Source organism: Cryptomeria japonica, chromosome 7, assembly GCF_030272615.1.
Source record: "Cryptomeria japonica chromosome 7, Sugi_1.0, whole genome shotgun sequence".
NCBI classification, from domain to species: Eukaryota; Viridiplantae; Streptophyta; class Pinopsida; order Cupressales; family Cupressaceae; genus Cryptomeria; species Cryptomeria japonica.
The window spans coordinates 710,081,448-710,096,190 of NC_081411.1; positions in this window are offsets into that span (position 1 = coordinate 710,081,448).

Consider the following 14,743-nt stretch of genomic DNA (forward strand, 5'->3'; position numbering starts at 1 on the left):
GAAGAATGAAGAAGATGAAATGTGAAAGATGTGTTTTCAAAATGATGATGAAGAAGAGGAAATGGGAAACCTTGGAATTTATTCTAAGTGATAGTGATTTGTGGAAAGTAAGATAGTGGATGAGATTAAGAAGATGAATTGATGAAAGACTAGCCTAGATGGAAAGTGACTCAATAAGTGATTTTTTGTTGAGGTAGATATGACCACAAGATTTTACCACTTTTATTGACAGATTGGGACAAGGCGGATCTTTGTGGAAAGGAACGTGTTTTTAAAGAGTCCTCATTAAACTTATTTTCATGACCACGTAGATAATCATGAAAATGGTCAAGGAACATTTGATGTTTGAACAAGAGTTTACGGTTATGTAGAGAAATTTTCTTTTCTTTAGGATCTCTTTTTGTCTCATTTTCTTCTTCTCAAGATGTCGATATATGGATTTCTTTATATGATTGATGATATTATATATTTGTAAATCTCATGGTGATTTATTTGTTTAGATTGTTGTTGGGTTGTAACTTTGTTTCAAATGTTTGAGCCCTTTGACAAGAAGACACATCAAGAACATAAACACTTATTTTCTTTGATAACTTTTATTTGACTTCGATGAAATGTCTATGTTTAGGATCTTTTCAAATCCTCTTAGATATTTTCAAATCCTCTTTTGTTTTTCAAATGTTTTTGAACAATCGAAATACAAATCAGTTCGACTCTCTTAAGGTCAAAAAGGTCATTCCTAATATCATAGCCCACATCTTGATACTCCTTCAACTCTAACAACCTTGTCACAACCTAAGGTGCACATGTTTTTTTGCCTTTTTCCTTAAGTTGAACCAGAAAGAATTTCTTCTCAATTGGATCATTTTCTTGGGAGATGTATGGTGAGTGTATTGCGGGCAGATTATTCCCCACCCTTGCACTATGATATTACAAATATTTGGATAACTGACTTAGTTTGGTTTCTATGCTTAAGGTTTGTAATGAGGGATTTGTTTGGTGCATCAAATATAAGCTCCCTCAAGAGGCTTCCCAACCTTTAGAACAAAGGCTTTACATATCACAAAGATACCATAGGAAGTCTATTATTGCACACTACCATTGGATGTTATTTACATCACAATTTGTTGGAATCCAAGAACTGTGAGTGGGGGGTGAATCAGTGTTCTATTGGAATGTAAGATTTTAGCCTTCTTAAAAAATTCATTCATCAAATGGTAAAAATAAATACATGTAACTGAAACAAATAATGCAAGCACATAAATGAACACCATAACACAAAGAGTTTATACGTGGAAAACCTTAATGAGGAAAAACCACAGTGAGATTTGTGACCCACAATATCAGTTCACTTGCCATATGAAGAGATATTACATATAATAGGGTCTTGCACATGCAAGAAGGAACACTTCCTAGAGCACACTACTCATCACAAAGAGTCTCACTGAATACAATCACTTTCTGATACAAAACAACAAAACTAAACTCATATAATGCATCTGCTATGCTTGATTGAATTGTGGTTAAGGCTCTAACTGTTCCAATTCTTAAACCCTAAACCCTTTCCAGAATAATATACACCTTATGAGTACCTTAGACATCATCTATAGATCATTACATAATATTTCTTTCATATACAAATGATCTTGCATACATAAAGTTTGTATGTCAGATCCTATCTCCAATGTTATATCTTAAATGACCTCATAGAGTGACTTAAATACCCTTACAAAAATTTATGCCATATTTCAGCTTGCATACAAAATGATAATACATGTCGGCTCATTACAAAAACATATGAATTATAAATTGCTTTGTCGGTATACTATCCTTTGCCAAATCTCCAAGTGATGTCAACTTCCCATACTAGTACCTAGTTTGTTGGTTACCTTTGAAATCCTTTATGCAGGTGCTTGTGAACCAAAATATGTTTGCCAATGTTGCCATCAATGACAATATAAAAAACTGAATGAGTGTCAATTTCCAACAAGCTCCCTCTTTGGTATTGATGGCAACACTCATGTGAAAAATGGTTTCTATTTTCCCTGTCAATCCTGAAATGTGATACTGCTCGCCCTGACCTATATATGCCATCACAAATCTGATCCATACATATTTATCCTTCTATTTTTCACATACAACACTCCCCCTTTGGCATCAATGCCAAAAACTGGTACAAAGAATGAATAAATCAATGAAATTATCTAAAGGGGAATGTCTCCCAAAAATACTTACTGGAGTTGGATGAGCTTGAAGATCTCGAGGTAAGCATTCTTCAAAAACTCCAAGTATGTATCCCAACTGGATTTGAATGTCCCTAATATTGACACAAGTCCATTTAGGGCATATGCATGAGATTATTTCTCCTTGATTTCTGTCAGTGTGGGCTTTCCCAACATATCTATACACTCCTTCTTATGTACATACAATGTGTCCAATCGAGGACTCACTAACCCTCTGAGCTCCTTAGATCTTCGTATGATTTTATCTCTATCTCTTTCAAGAGCTTAAATCTGGACTTTTAATAACAAAATTTTACTATCTACAGATGTGGTTAAAGAATTTACTCCACCAAAGTTATTTACAATGCCTGCAATTGTATTTTGTACATCTTTAATGCTTTTATCTATACCTTTTGTGAGTAAACTTGAATTGTAGTATACCCGGTAAATATTTGTACATTGCCTCAAATCATTATCTATCATTTTTTCGTTTGTCTGCTATATGTACCTTATCTTATTCAATCAACTAATTAAAAGTGGCCCTCTTGGTCTGAGAAAACTGGTCCAGAGCATGTCGGTTAGAGATCTCTTCAGTGATAAGTCCTTAGAAATATGCTCAATTAGCATCTTGGGCTTGTTGGATGGACTTGCTCCCTTATCAATTTGACATTCTGCGACTAACTGGTGCAAGATTGGAATGGAATGCTCAATTATTTTCTTCTCCTCACTCCCTTCCTTGATCATTTTCTAAGTTGCAATCATCATGAGTTCGGTTGAACTTATCTCTGCTATGCTCTTCTGCTCAGTATTAGTTGTGGTAATTGCCAACAATGTAGTCCTAGCTATTGGTTCCTTGCCGGATTCCTCTCCCTATTTCTCCAATGATTGTGTAGGAACACTTATCTCATTTTTATTTTCCTTCTCTTCCAGTTTGTTTTCTCCTATATTATCTTCTTTTGCATCGGTGGCTTTGCCACTTGCTACTTGGTGCAACATCTATTACTGTCGGTTCCACATTTTTTGTATGCATAACCTATTCATTCTAATTTGGAGTACTATTGTCCTCAACATCTATAGCCTATTCATTTTGATCCAGAGGAATTTTGTCCTCAACATATATAACCTATTCAATATGTACACTATCCTTCTCTGCCTGTATCTCCTCTTTATTCTGTATATTTTCTTTTCCCTGAGAATTTGCATTCAATTCCTTGGCATCTTTCAATATTGTGGATGGGCTATCCACTACACATTTTCCTTTACCATCAACTAGGATGTCTGAAGTGTTAGACTTAGGGTTAGCTTCCAGTGATGTAAAGAAATCAGGTTTGTCAATAAATAATTTAACCCATGCCTCATTGGTTTCATTGATTATTTATTTGATTCTACCAGCCATAAGGCTAACTGTCATGTGCCTGCTTCTGATAATTGTTCTATTTGCAGTCTCAAGGCACTTATCCATCTCCTCCGGGGTAATTGAACCATAATTATTTAATAATTATTGAATTTGGGCTTGATGATTCTTGAGTCATTCAATAGTTTAGATATGTACATTGACTTGATCTTAATTGTTCCCAAGTCCTCTAGGTTGCAATGGATGTAAGCTCTGAAATCCTCAACATAAACCACACCTTCAGGAACCCTCAAAAAATCACCGACCGAATCATCCAAAGTTGCAATATGTGGACATCTCTTGAATATTGGTCTTGGATGGTCCTTAACCTCTACAACAATAGGATTCACAAGTAAAATAGGGACAAAAGAAGAACCAGCCTCCATTTGGAATGATTGTATTTCAAAACATACTTGGAAATAGTCGTTCGTGATAAACCCCAGACATCTCCTTCAAATATAGTTGAAATCTCTGATGGTTTCTTCTAATCGCTCTGTATCTCTCTAAATGCAAGGTGAACATACTGAAGTGAATTCTTCTTTTTATCCTTTGAAAAATCCTAATTTGCCATCAACATAAATGCATTTCGATGAGACATACCAAATCTTGGTTCAACATATATATGTCAGATAAAATTATTAGAAGTCTAAAACTTCCTTCCAAATCACTTTCCTAGGGAATATGCAGGATTTGCATGAAATTTGCCTACCTCTAAGGAATTTGCCTCAGTTTCTAGATGAGCTTCTTACCGGTGTAGGAACATTATACTCTATCGGTTGAGTAACTAGAGCAGTTTCGCCTCCCGATTTATCATCTAACTTCCTGACCCATCTCTTGGTATGATCATGTTGGATCTTATTGATCTTTTTCTTTCCTTTATCATTTGATCCATCATTTCTAGTAGGTGTTGTATTGTTGCTTCTACAAAACTTGGCTATGTGTCCAATTTTATTGCATGCATAGCATGTAACATTGTTCATTTGAATTTATTTGCTATATCTAGAATAATTGCTTCACCTGCACTAATTATCCATGTGTCCAAACTTTCCACATGGATGACATTTTATATTCATTCTGCAATATTTTGTCTTATGACCATACTTATTGCATTTGGAACATTGATCAGGGACAAAGTTATAATTCTGATTTTCTCTACTTCTACATTAATCTATCTATATGACCAAATTTATTACAAACACAACATCTACCATTAAATTTGTGAGAATTAAATTGGCTTATCAGTGTCTTCTGGTTCCGGTTGTTCTGATCATTCTCCTTACCAAATGTTTGATCTTCATTTGCAGTACCAGAGCTCTGACCTTGTTCAAATCCAAGTCCTCTTGAGTCTTTATTCTGCCTTTGACTCTCCAATAATTCATTAATTTTTGTTGAACTAGCCTTGAAATTGTCCTTATACTCATTTGAAATAGTCAGATCATCTCTTAGGATTTTCATCTATCTTTCAAGTTCTTGTTCATTGTTGTGGAATTGCACTAATTTTGTTCTCAACACATCATTTTCATGTGCTAACCTGATGCAGTCTTCATATTTTTCCTTCAATTATCTAGCAAGGTCTTCTTCCTTTTTCTCTTTGTCTTCAATTTCCTTTTCCATCCTCATAGCTAGAGCTTGTGTGTCATTCTTCATACCTTCATTTTCTTGACTCATCTTCTGACATAGGTTCTTCAGAGTGTCATTTTCTTCATCATCTTGATCTTGCATTTTTCCCACAGTTCCTTCATTTTGGCTTGAGAACTTGATATCTTTTCTTGCAGAGTGATAATGAACTCTTTTGCAGATCTAAGTTCATCTTCCAGCTTTATATTCTTAACTTTTTCAGCTTCAAAACCTTCAAGAGAAACTTCAAGTTGTTGTATCAAACACATCTCCATGAATTCTAGATTCAAGATCTCCCTCAAGCTGTTAGGCTTCCTCCAAGGCACAAAGCTTTGATACCAATTGTTGGAATCCAAGAACACTAAGAGGTACGAGGGGGTGAATCAGTGTTCTACCAGAATGTAATATTTTAGCCTTCTCAAAACATTCATTCATCAATCGGTCAACATAAATACATGTAACTGAAACAAATAATACAAGCACATAAATGAACACCATAACACAAAGAGTTTATACATGGAAAACCTTAATGAGGAAAAACCACGGTAGGATTTGTGACCCACAATATTAGTTCACTAGCCATATAAAGAGATATTACATATAATAGGGGCCTGCACATGTAGGAAGGCACACTTCCTAGAGCATGCCACTCATCACAAAGAGTCTCACTGACTACAATCACATTCTGATACAAAACAGCAAAACTGAACTCATATAATACATCTGCTATGCTTGATTGAGTTCTAGTTAAGGCTCTGACTATTCCAGTTCTTAAACCCTAAATCCTTGCCAGAATAAAATACACCTTATGATTACCTTAGAAATCTTCTACATATCATTATAGAATATTTCTTTTTCATATAAATGATCTTGCATACATAAACTTCACATGTCAGATCTTATCTCCAATGTTATATCTTAAATGACCTAATAGACTGACTTAAATACCCTTACAAACATTTATGTCATATGTTGGCTGATTACAAAAATATATGAATTATTAAATGCTTTGTCAGTATACTATCCTTTGCCGAATATCCAAGTGATGTCGGCTTCCCATACTGATACCTATTTTGTCGATTACCTTTGAAATCCTTTATGTCGGTAAAGTGTCTTCTGGTGCCGGTGAACCAAAATATGTTACCAATGTTGCCATCAATGATAACATAAGAAACCAAATGACTATCAATTGCCAACACAATCTATATTTGATTATAGTGGGTTGGAATACTTGGTGTTAGTCATTCCCCTCTCACCGGCCTTATGGGATTCTCGGGAGGGTAGGTCTTCTTAAGGATTTATCTTAATTGCAAAAAGAAAAACAATAGTGGGTTTGGCTTTTTGATCACCCAATTAAGGGGAGAGCATATACCTATCACTTTACAAGAACGGTAGACAAGGTTCTTTTTATTCCTTCATCACAAATGTGATCTATTTTCTACTTGGATATGTTGCTCCAAGAATCATGTGATTCTTTTTTTAAACCAGGATAGCAAAATGAATTTTTCTTTTTAGCCAAAAATTGAGCTAATTTGAACCTTGCAACAACTTTGAAAGAACCTTATGTAAGAATAAAAAGATGGCTTGTTCCTTTTAGCTTGCAAAATGAAATATGTGGTGTTCTTTTTTATCCCTTTGTAGCAAGAAATGAAAGTTGTTTGTTCTTTTTAGTTTGCACCAAAGAATATGTGACATACTTTTGCAAAAGGGAAAGGTTTGTTTGTAGTTATTTTTATCCTTTGCAAAATGAAAATGAAATTATTTTTAGGCACCAAAGAAAATGTTGAATTCTTTTTAACTTGCAGAAAACTAAAATGTGAGATTCTTTTTAGTCTTGAAAGAAATAAAGATTTGTTTGTTGTTCCTTTTAAAACCCTTTGTAACAAAAAGGAAAAAATTGAGATTCTTTTTGGCCACCAAAGAAAATGTTGCAGTTATTTTTAACTTGCACCAAACTGAAATGTGAGATTCTTTTTAAGCCCTTTTGTGGAAAAAAAAAGGAAATTTGTAACAAAAAAGAGTAAAATAAACTAAGCTAACTCCTTGAGAACCTGCATACAATGTTAGCACCTACAAAACCATCAAAGTGTTAGTCTAAATGGTGGGCTCAAAAGCCTAAAATTTTCTTTGATTTTACAATTTTTAGCTCTCTGCCTATTACAAAAGTGCCAAACAGGAAAACATAAGCACTATAATAACACAAAAGAACTAAATAGGGTACAAAAGTGCTATAATATTAAGCAGAAAGATAGTTTATAAAATAACTGGAATGCAACACAAAAGTGCTACTACACGTGACAAAGGGGCTAATCCGCATGACAAAGGTGCTAAAGTGCAACCTATGTGTAAAAATCTGTAAATTCAAAATGGTTAGTTAAAAAATTAACTTCTTAGTTTAAGATTCACGTCGAGTTCACCAAAATCATGGACTCAAAAGGGGACATAGTCAAAAACAAAGATCAAATGTTAATATGTTAGTTTCCAAAAAAAATGAACCAAAACCTCCAAATGCATATAAAAAAAATAAAAGCATACAAAAAAAAGGTAAGCATGAACAAAGGAAAGAGGAGCAAGAAGACTCCCTAAGATGCTCTCATGATGCTTGATAGCTCTTCCTTGTTCTTCTCCTCTCCAAGATCCAAAGCTATTCTTGAATGTGGCTCTCAGTTTTAAGGAGGAAACCATGGATGCCAAATGAAGGATTGAATGTGGTTGAAGATGAAATGCTAATGCTATTCAAATGCTCAACTAACATTGCTATGAAAAAGCTTAAGTGTGAATGATATTTAAGTATAGTAATAATGCTCATATGCTTCCTTCTTTTCTTGAGGAATGAGGCTCCTTTAATAGGCAAAATAGTGGATTGGAGAGTCAAGATTGATCTGGCTAAGCCAGGGCTAGGATTGCATGAGGCATGATCCTCAATCCATGTTTGCAACTCCCACCAATACAATGGCAAAAAATGGCACCATGAGAGGGGTTTAGAGGAGAGGGAAGAAGCATTAAATGCTTGAGAATACATGAGGGTAAACTCATGTAGTTGGGGTTATTGGATAAAGTTATTATCCAAGGGTAATGTTATTATCCCATGGGTAAACTCTTGTGAAAATTTTACCCATGGTTAGGGTTTGACCAAAGGGAAAAAACCCATGTGGGTTAGTGTATGCAAGAAGCAAAACCATTAAGAATTTGTTAGTCTTAAATGTTTGAGATGATGGGTTGGGGGTTAATTTTGGATTAGGATTGTGCAAATGATTCAAAGGGGGATTAGGCTAATTTAGAAGGACTTGGAAGAATCTAGAAGGGTATTAGTGAGCAAGTGGGTTTGGCAAGTGGGTGAGGGTAAATAGGCTTTTTAATTAAATGTTTTATTTAATTAAAATAGGGAATGCAACTTGCATTTGTAGGAGAATGCAAGTGGATGGGATTTTTAATTAAATAATTGATTTATTTAAATAGTGATTTGGCTAGATATTTTAAATAAATGTTTAATTTATTTAAATGAGAGGAAAGGGAAATTAAATAAAACTATTAATTTATTTAATAGTTGGACTATAGTTAGTAATTAAATAAATTTATAAAATTTATTTAATTATATTATAAGAATAGGCTAAAATAAATTAATTAAATGAATTTAATTAATAGAAGAATGTTAGTGTATTAAAAAAATATTAAATATTTATTTAATTCATGGATAGATCTATGTGTCTACAACTATCATCTATGATAGGTTTCATTATTTCATTTAGAGTAGTTACCTTTGGTTCTATCCAATTAGAATCATGTTTATGTTGATTCACAATTATATTGACCTTGGATATTGGATTAAGAATATTTTCATCATCTTCAATCACTTGAGGTAAGACATTGTGTGATCCCTATGTTTTCATTTTTCCCAAGGTGAACAAATGGTTTGTCCTTTCTTTTACATCACAATCATTCTAGAAATCATATATTGAGGTTGATGTATGATCTTGTTATTAATGTAATTATGCAACCTTACTTATAGATCATAAGATTATCTTTCCAATTTTAATGGCTCCAAATTAAGAGCCAATAAGTCTTTTTCTACTTATTACAAGTCTCATTCCACTTCTTTAACATTTATTAGTACATTGGAAACATATCCTCCAATGTAAGTATGCAACATAATGTAACTTTTATGTGTGCCATGTAGAAAGCTTCATAGGATTACACTACCTATCATGTAAATTTTTTAGCATAATGATATTAATTAGATACTTAGGCAACATATAGAGGTCCCCATTAAATGCTTACATTCTATTGTATATAGAATTAAAAAATTGGACATACCAACTTCCATGTTACTTGACTACATTACAAGCTTCCTAATCAATTATCTTCACCTTATCTCCTTGAATTACCCTTATTAACTTCATTGAGAAGGTATCATTTACTCTCCAATAGTGATTTAGAGGTTCATTAAATTATAAAGAGGACAAAGAAATAAACCTAGATTTAAAATTTGGAGCTGAAAGATTTGGACTGGTATGTTAGGATCCCTAGTCCTAGAGATTTTCAACTGACAAAATGAAGTAAAATTGTAGTTAGTGGGTCTATCTCCCAAAAATCCAATCAAAAAATATTGAAGACTTGTGCTGAATTCCCTAGTCTAAAGGTTATAACCTATTCAAAATCTAGTAATGTATGTCAATTTTCTATGCACTCCTATTAATCTCTCTACCACTAGATGTTTTGGGTGTAAATTATGTCTCATAATTTCACTTAAGTTGACTTAGGATAATGCATTCATTTTAGTTTGCATATGAGACACTTAGTGAAGTTTGCATCTAGGGAAGATGGTTATAGGAGAAATTCCACCTTCAGTGGGTTATCCACCTTTAGTGGAATACTTTATTATTTCTTCTACCTTCCCCTACGTACCCCTATATCCCATTGGGCCACATGTCATTATTGTGTGCTCTCATTTCCCTATGGCCTTGCCTTTATAAGGAAACTCATCTTCATTATATGATTTATCCAATTGGTCAACTTTTTGCATCTTGATGAGAATACATTTTGTTCTTGTCTATATTTGTCTCTCATGTTGTGTTATTCATTGTCCTCTAGATATTGGTTATTATTGGCAAATTCTTACATGGTATCAAAGCCATTGGAGTGTCATTGCATAGTCATTTTGGAGAGATCTTGGTGCATTTGAAATTCAGATATGAGGAGAAATGTCAATTGAGAGAATCCTACATTGAATTTGACATAACCATTGACCCCACTCCTGTACAACCGTCTGATCCTTCTCTTTCTATGGGCTTTGTATCGTCCAGTCGGGCCTATAGTAGTGTACCTTTTTGGTGACCACCGCCATGTGTATGCAACACTATCATTATTGGTCTAGTTCTTCCTGCCATTGCTTCTACTCAACCTGTGGTTCTCTTAGTTTCTGCTCTGCATCTATCGTCGCCCTCGGCTACCTCTACTTCATGGTTGCCACCTCTGCACCAATAGGACACCTCATTGCTTCCCCCAAGTTTTTGACACTTTGTATCAACAAGAGGCTTCCACATGGTTTTTTTTATTCACTGAGAATAGTGCCATATGGCACCATTCTATTGGTCTAGCTTTCCCAATTAGTGTTGATTTTGTGATCAATCATCTACCACACTAGTGAACAGGCAAGAACCATGTCACCATATGATGTCCACTCACAAACTGACATGTATCATTTTTGTATAGTATAGTCAATATTACCATCTCAAAGTGCCACATTAGATATGTATGTTGACTTGACAATTAGTTTATTTTTTGTATGCCCAGTCAATAGGTCTAGTTAGCCTACCACACCAACATTCATATAGATACATCAGTAGCCCATTCAGCATTTATGTATGGAAAAATTAGCATTTGTACAATGATACACACCATTTGTACAGTGCCACATTGGATCTATACTACATAGTCAACACTCAGTTGTATTGCCACATCGGCAATCCATACAGTATAGACTACCACATAGGCAAGGGGGATTTTGGTGCAACAACCATACGATTGTCAACTTTTAGATGGTCATTTACTAATTTCAGTACCACATCAACACTTTTTGAAAAAAAATTACCCCTCTCCATTGATCTTTTTGATTTTGCAGTCCAATTTTGAAGGCTCATAACTTGGACATTTTGAGGCCTTTTTTAGTGCAATGTTTTTGTTTTGGGATAATTTTTCATGCTCTATGTAGTGGTGTGGTTAGTTTCTAATTTTGGTAGACATATTTTTTAGAATTTTTAGTTTTTCACAACTAGACATGTCCAATCCTTGATTCTACAACTTCTCAGACTCTTTTTAGGCTCATACGACCTCCTTTTTAGGTGTCATTTTTTTAAGTGCATAATTTCTCATCTACTTTCACATGGTGCTATCAATTTTTAACCATTTTGGGTAGAAATGTCAATTTTAGAATTTTTATTTGGCCTATTTGGTGCTTGTAATTTGCTTGGATCTTAATTTAGATCTTGTTCTTTATTGGTTTCTCATATAGCCTATTTGAGGTATTTGTAATCTTTAAATCAAAAACTCAGTTTTATCTTGTTTGCAAGTGGCCCATTGTACACACACTAAGTATAAAGTGCTAAGTAATCATTTTAGGGAGGGGGAGTTCTTTGCTTGAGTGAATTTGGGGGATTTTCTTGTGTGATTGTGCCTCTCTCTATCTTGTTCTCTTTCATTTTGTTGCTATGCATTCTCCTAAATTTCCCATTCTAACTCCACATAATTATGCATCATGAAAAATTAAAGCACAGAGTAAGTTAATGGAAAAATGACTCATTCATTACATAAATGGAACAATGACAACACCAACAGATCCTAAAGCTGATCCAATTATGCAATTGGAATGACTCACTAAAAAATTCTATGGCCCTTGGTACTTTGAGAAAGTATATATCAGATGGCCTCATTTTTCTCATTGATAAATGTACTATAGTTAAAGAGGCTTGGGATATATTTGGCAAATTGTATGGTCAAGTTGATGAGATTAGGGGCTACAAGATTGACAATGAACTCACAATGTTGGATCTCAAGGATTTTGAGACGATCCAAGATTATGTCACGAAAGCAACTGAGATAAGAGAAAAGTTTAATGATTATGGCATTCACAAGAACGATGCTCAATTGGTTTACAATTTTTTTGAAAAACTTCCATTAGAGTATGCAAACTTTTTATCTAGCTTCAAAACCCATCGATTGATGTCAAATGACACATTCACTTCACCATCATTTATATATTGACAGAGATGTTGATACTTAAGCAAGAAAAGTTTATCAAAATAGGGATATGCAAGTCTTCAAAGTCCAAATCTTTGGTGGCTAATCAAGGGAATCAAAGGAGTCAAGGAAAAGGCCAGAACCAAAATAAGTCTAAGCCAAAGTCACAACAAGCTAGAGCACAATCCCCCTCTCCACAACAAGGAAATACTTCATCCTCTTCCAAGAAGGGAAATACACCTAAGAAGGAGAGACCAACTTGTTCATATTGCAATAAATTTGGTCATTATGAGCATCATTGCCACAAAAAAAATTGATGAGTTGACAAACATCATTAAGAAGAAAAATGTCTATTTTCCATCTGCCTACAAGGACTCATCTCCTTCCAATCCCTCACAATGAAATGGAAAAGGATAAGCATTTGTGGATAAAATAGGTTCTTCACAATAGTGGATACTTGACATGGGTGCCTCTCATCACATGGGTCCTACAAGGGATAATTTTTCCTTATTGGATCCATTTAGGGTACCTCACATTTTCTTTAGTGATGATACACAAGTGGAAGTTGAAGGAAAGGATCTAGTTTCCATGGATGATAAAAAAATTTAGAATGTTCTATGTGTTCCTAACTTGACCACCGACCTCCTTTCCATCTACTAGATCACCCACTATGGAAATAGAAAGAATGTTGAGTTTACACCTGATTTGGTTGTGGTCAAATAAATTGAGAATGATGCCTTTGTAGTAGTGGGACAAGCTAATCACAACTTATTTTATTCATGCTCCCACTTTATGCCTTGATCTACTTCTATGGCCTTTCTCACTCATTCAAATTCAGCAATTAAGCTATGGTATAAGTGGTTTGGTGACCTCAACTAATGCTATCTTTAGTAGCTAAGTTCTAAAGACATGGTCACAGGTCTACCTCAAATTAACTTTTCAACTAGTGTATGTTCAAGGTGTCCCATGGGAAAGCATATTGAATAGAAGTTTGATAAGGGGAAATCTTTGAGAGCTTTGTAAGTTCTTCAATTGGTTCATAGTGATGTAGTAGGTCCATTTCTAGTGCCTTCATTTAGCAAGGCCCGCTATGTCCTCACCTTCATTAATAACTACTCCCACTTCACTTGGGTCTACTTTCTTGTTCACAAGAGTGAAGTATTTGATAGATTTCTATCCTTCAAGACTCATGTTGAGAAGCAAATAGGGAAGCTAGTCCATATCCTTCACAAAAAAAATGGAAGGGAATATGTGAACAATAGACTTGAGGAATTTTGTACTCTTGAGGGGACTGATCTTCAACACTTTTTTGCCTACACTCCATGACAAAATGGTGTTTTGAAAAGGAAGAATAGACCATTAAGGAAATGGTTGGCTACATGATTCATGCTCATTCTCTTGGTCCAACTTTTTGGGCAGAAGCTATCAGTTGTGCCACACACTTCCAAAATTGGGTTCCTTAGAAGGATTTGAAGGGTATTACTCCTTTTGAGGCTTGGTGTGGTATAAAATAAATTATAAAATATTTCAAGGTTTTTGGGTGTCCAGTATGGGCTTGCATTCCTCTGCAGAAATGCAAGGCATTGGAATGTAAGAGTAGTCCTTTCATATTTGTTGGATATCTTGAGGGTGTTAAAGCATATTGACTTATGGATCCAGAGACACATGAGGTAAAAATTGAGAGGAGTATTAACTTTGAGGAAAGATCTCCTAGCTTATCCTCTCATTCTCCTCCTCCTTCCTCCATTATGGATAGTGATGATAGTGGCTTAGATGATGATTCTTCCTCAACTCTGACTCGTAGGATCACACCTCTTTAGGGTTCACTTGCAGTTGAGGAATCTCATCCTTCATCTTCTCCTAGACTTCATTAGTCTTGATAGACTCTTGAGTCAATCAGTTCTCTTTTTAGGGATCCTTTAGACACTTGAAGGACTCAGTCACAACATTAGGAGCTTCCATATGCTTACATTTCTATGGCTTCCAATCCATAAACCTTTCAAGAAGCGTCAAGAGTTCTCAAGTGGGACTTATCCATGGAGGAAGAGTATAGTTCCTTGATGAAGAACAACACTTGGGAGTTAGTCCCTCTCCCTAAGGGGTGAAATATGGTTCAATGTAAGTGGATCTTATGGACTAAGTTTGTAGAGGATGGTGGTGTGGATAAGTGAAAGGCTTTTCTTGTTGTGAAAGGTTTCTTACAAGTTCCTAGTGTTGATTATACTGAGACCTTTGTACCCATAGGTAAGATGAACTTAGTTTTCTTGATACTTTCTAT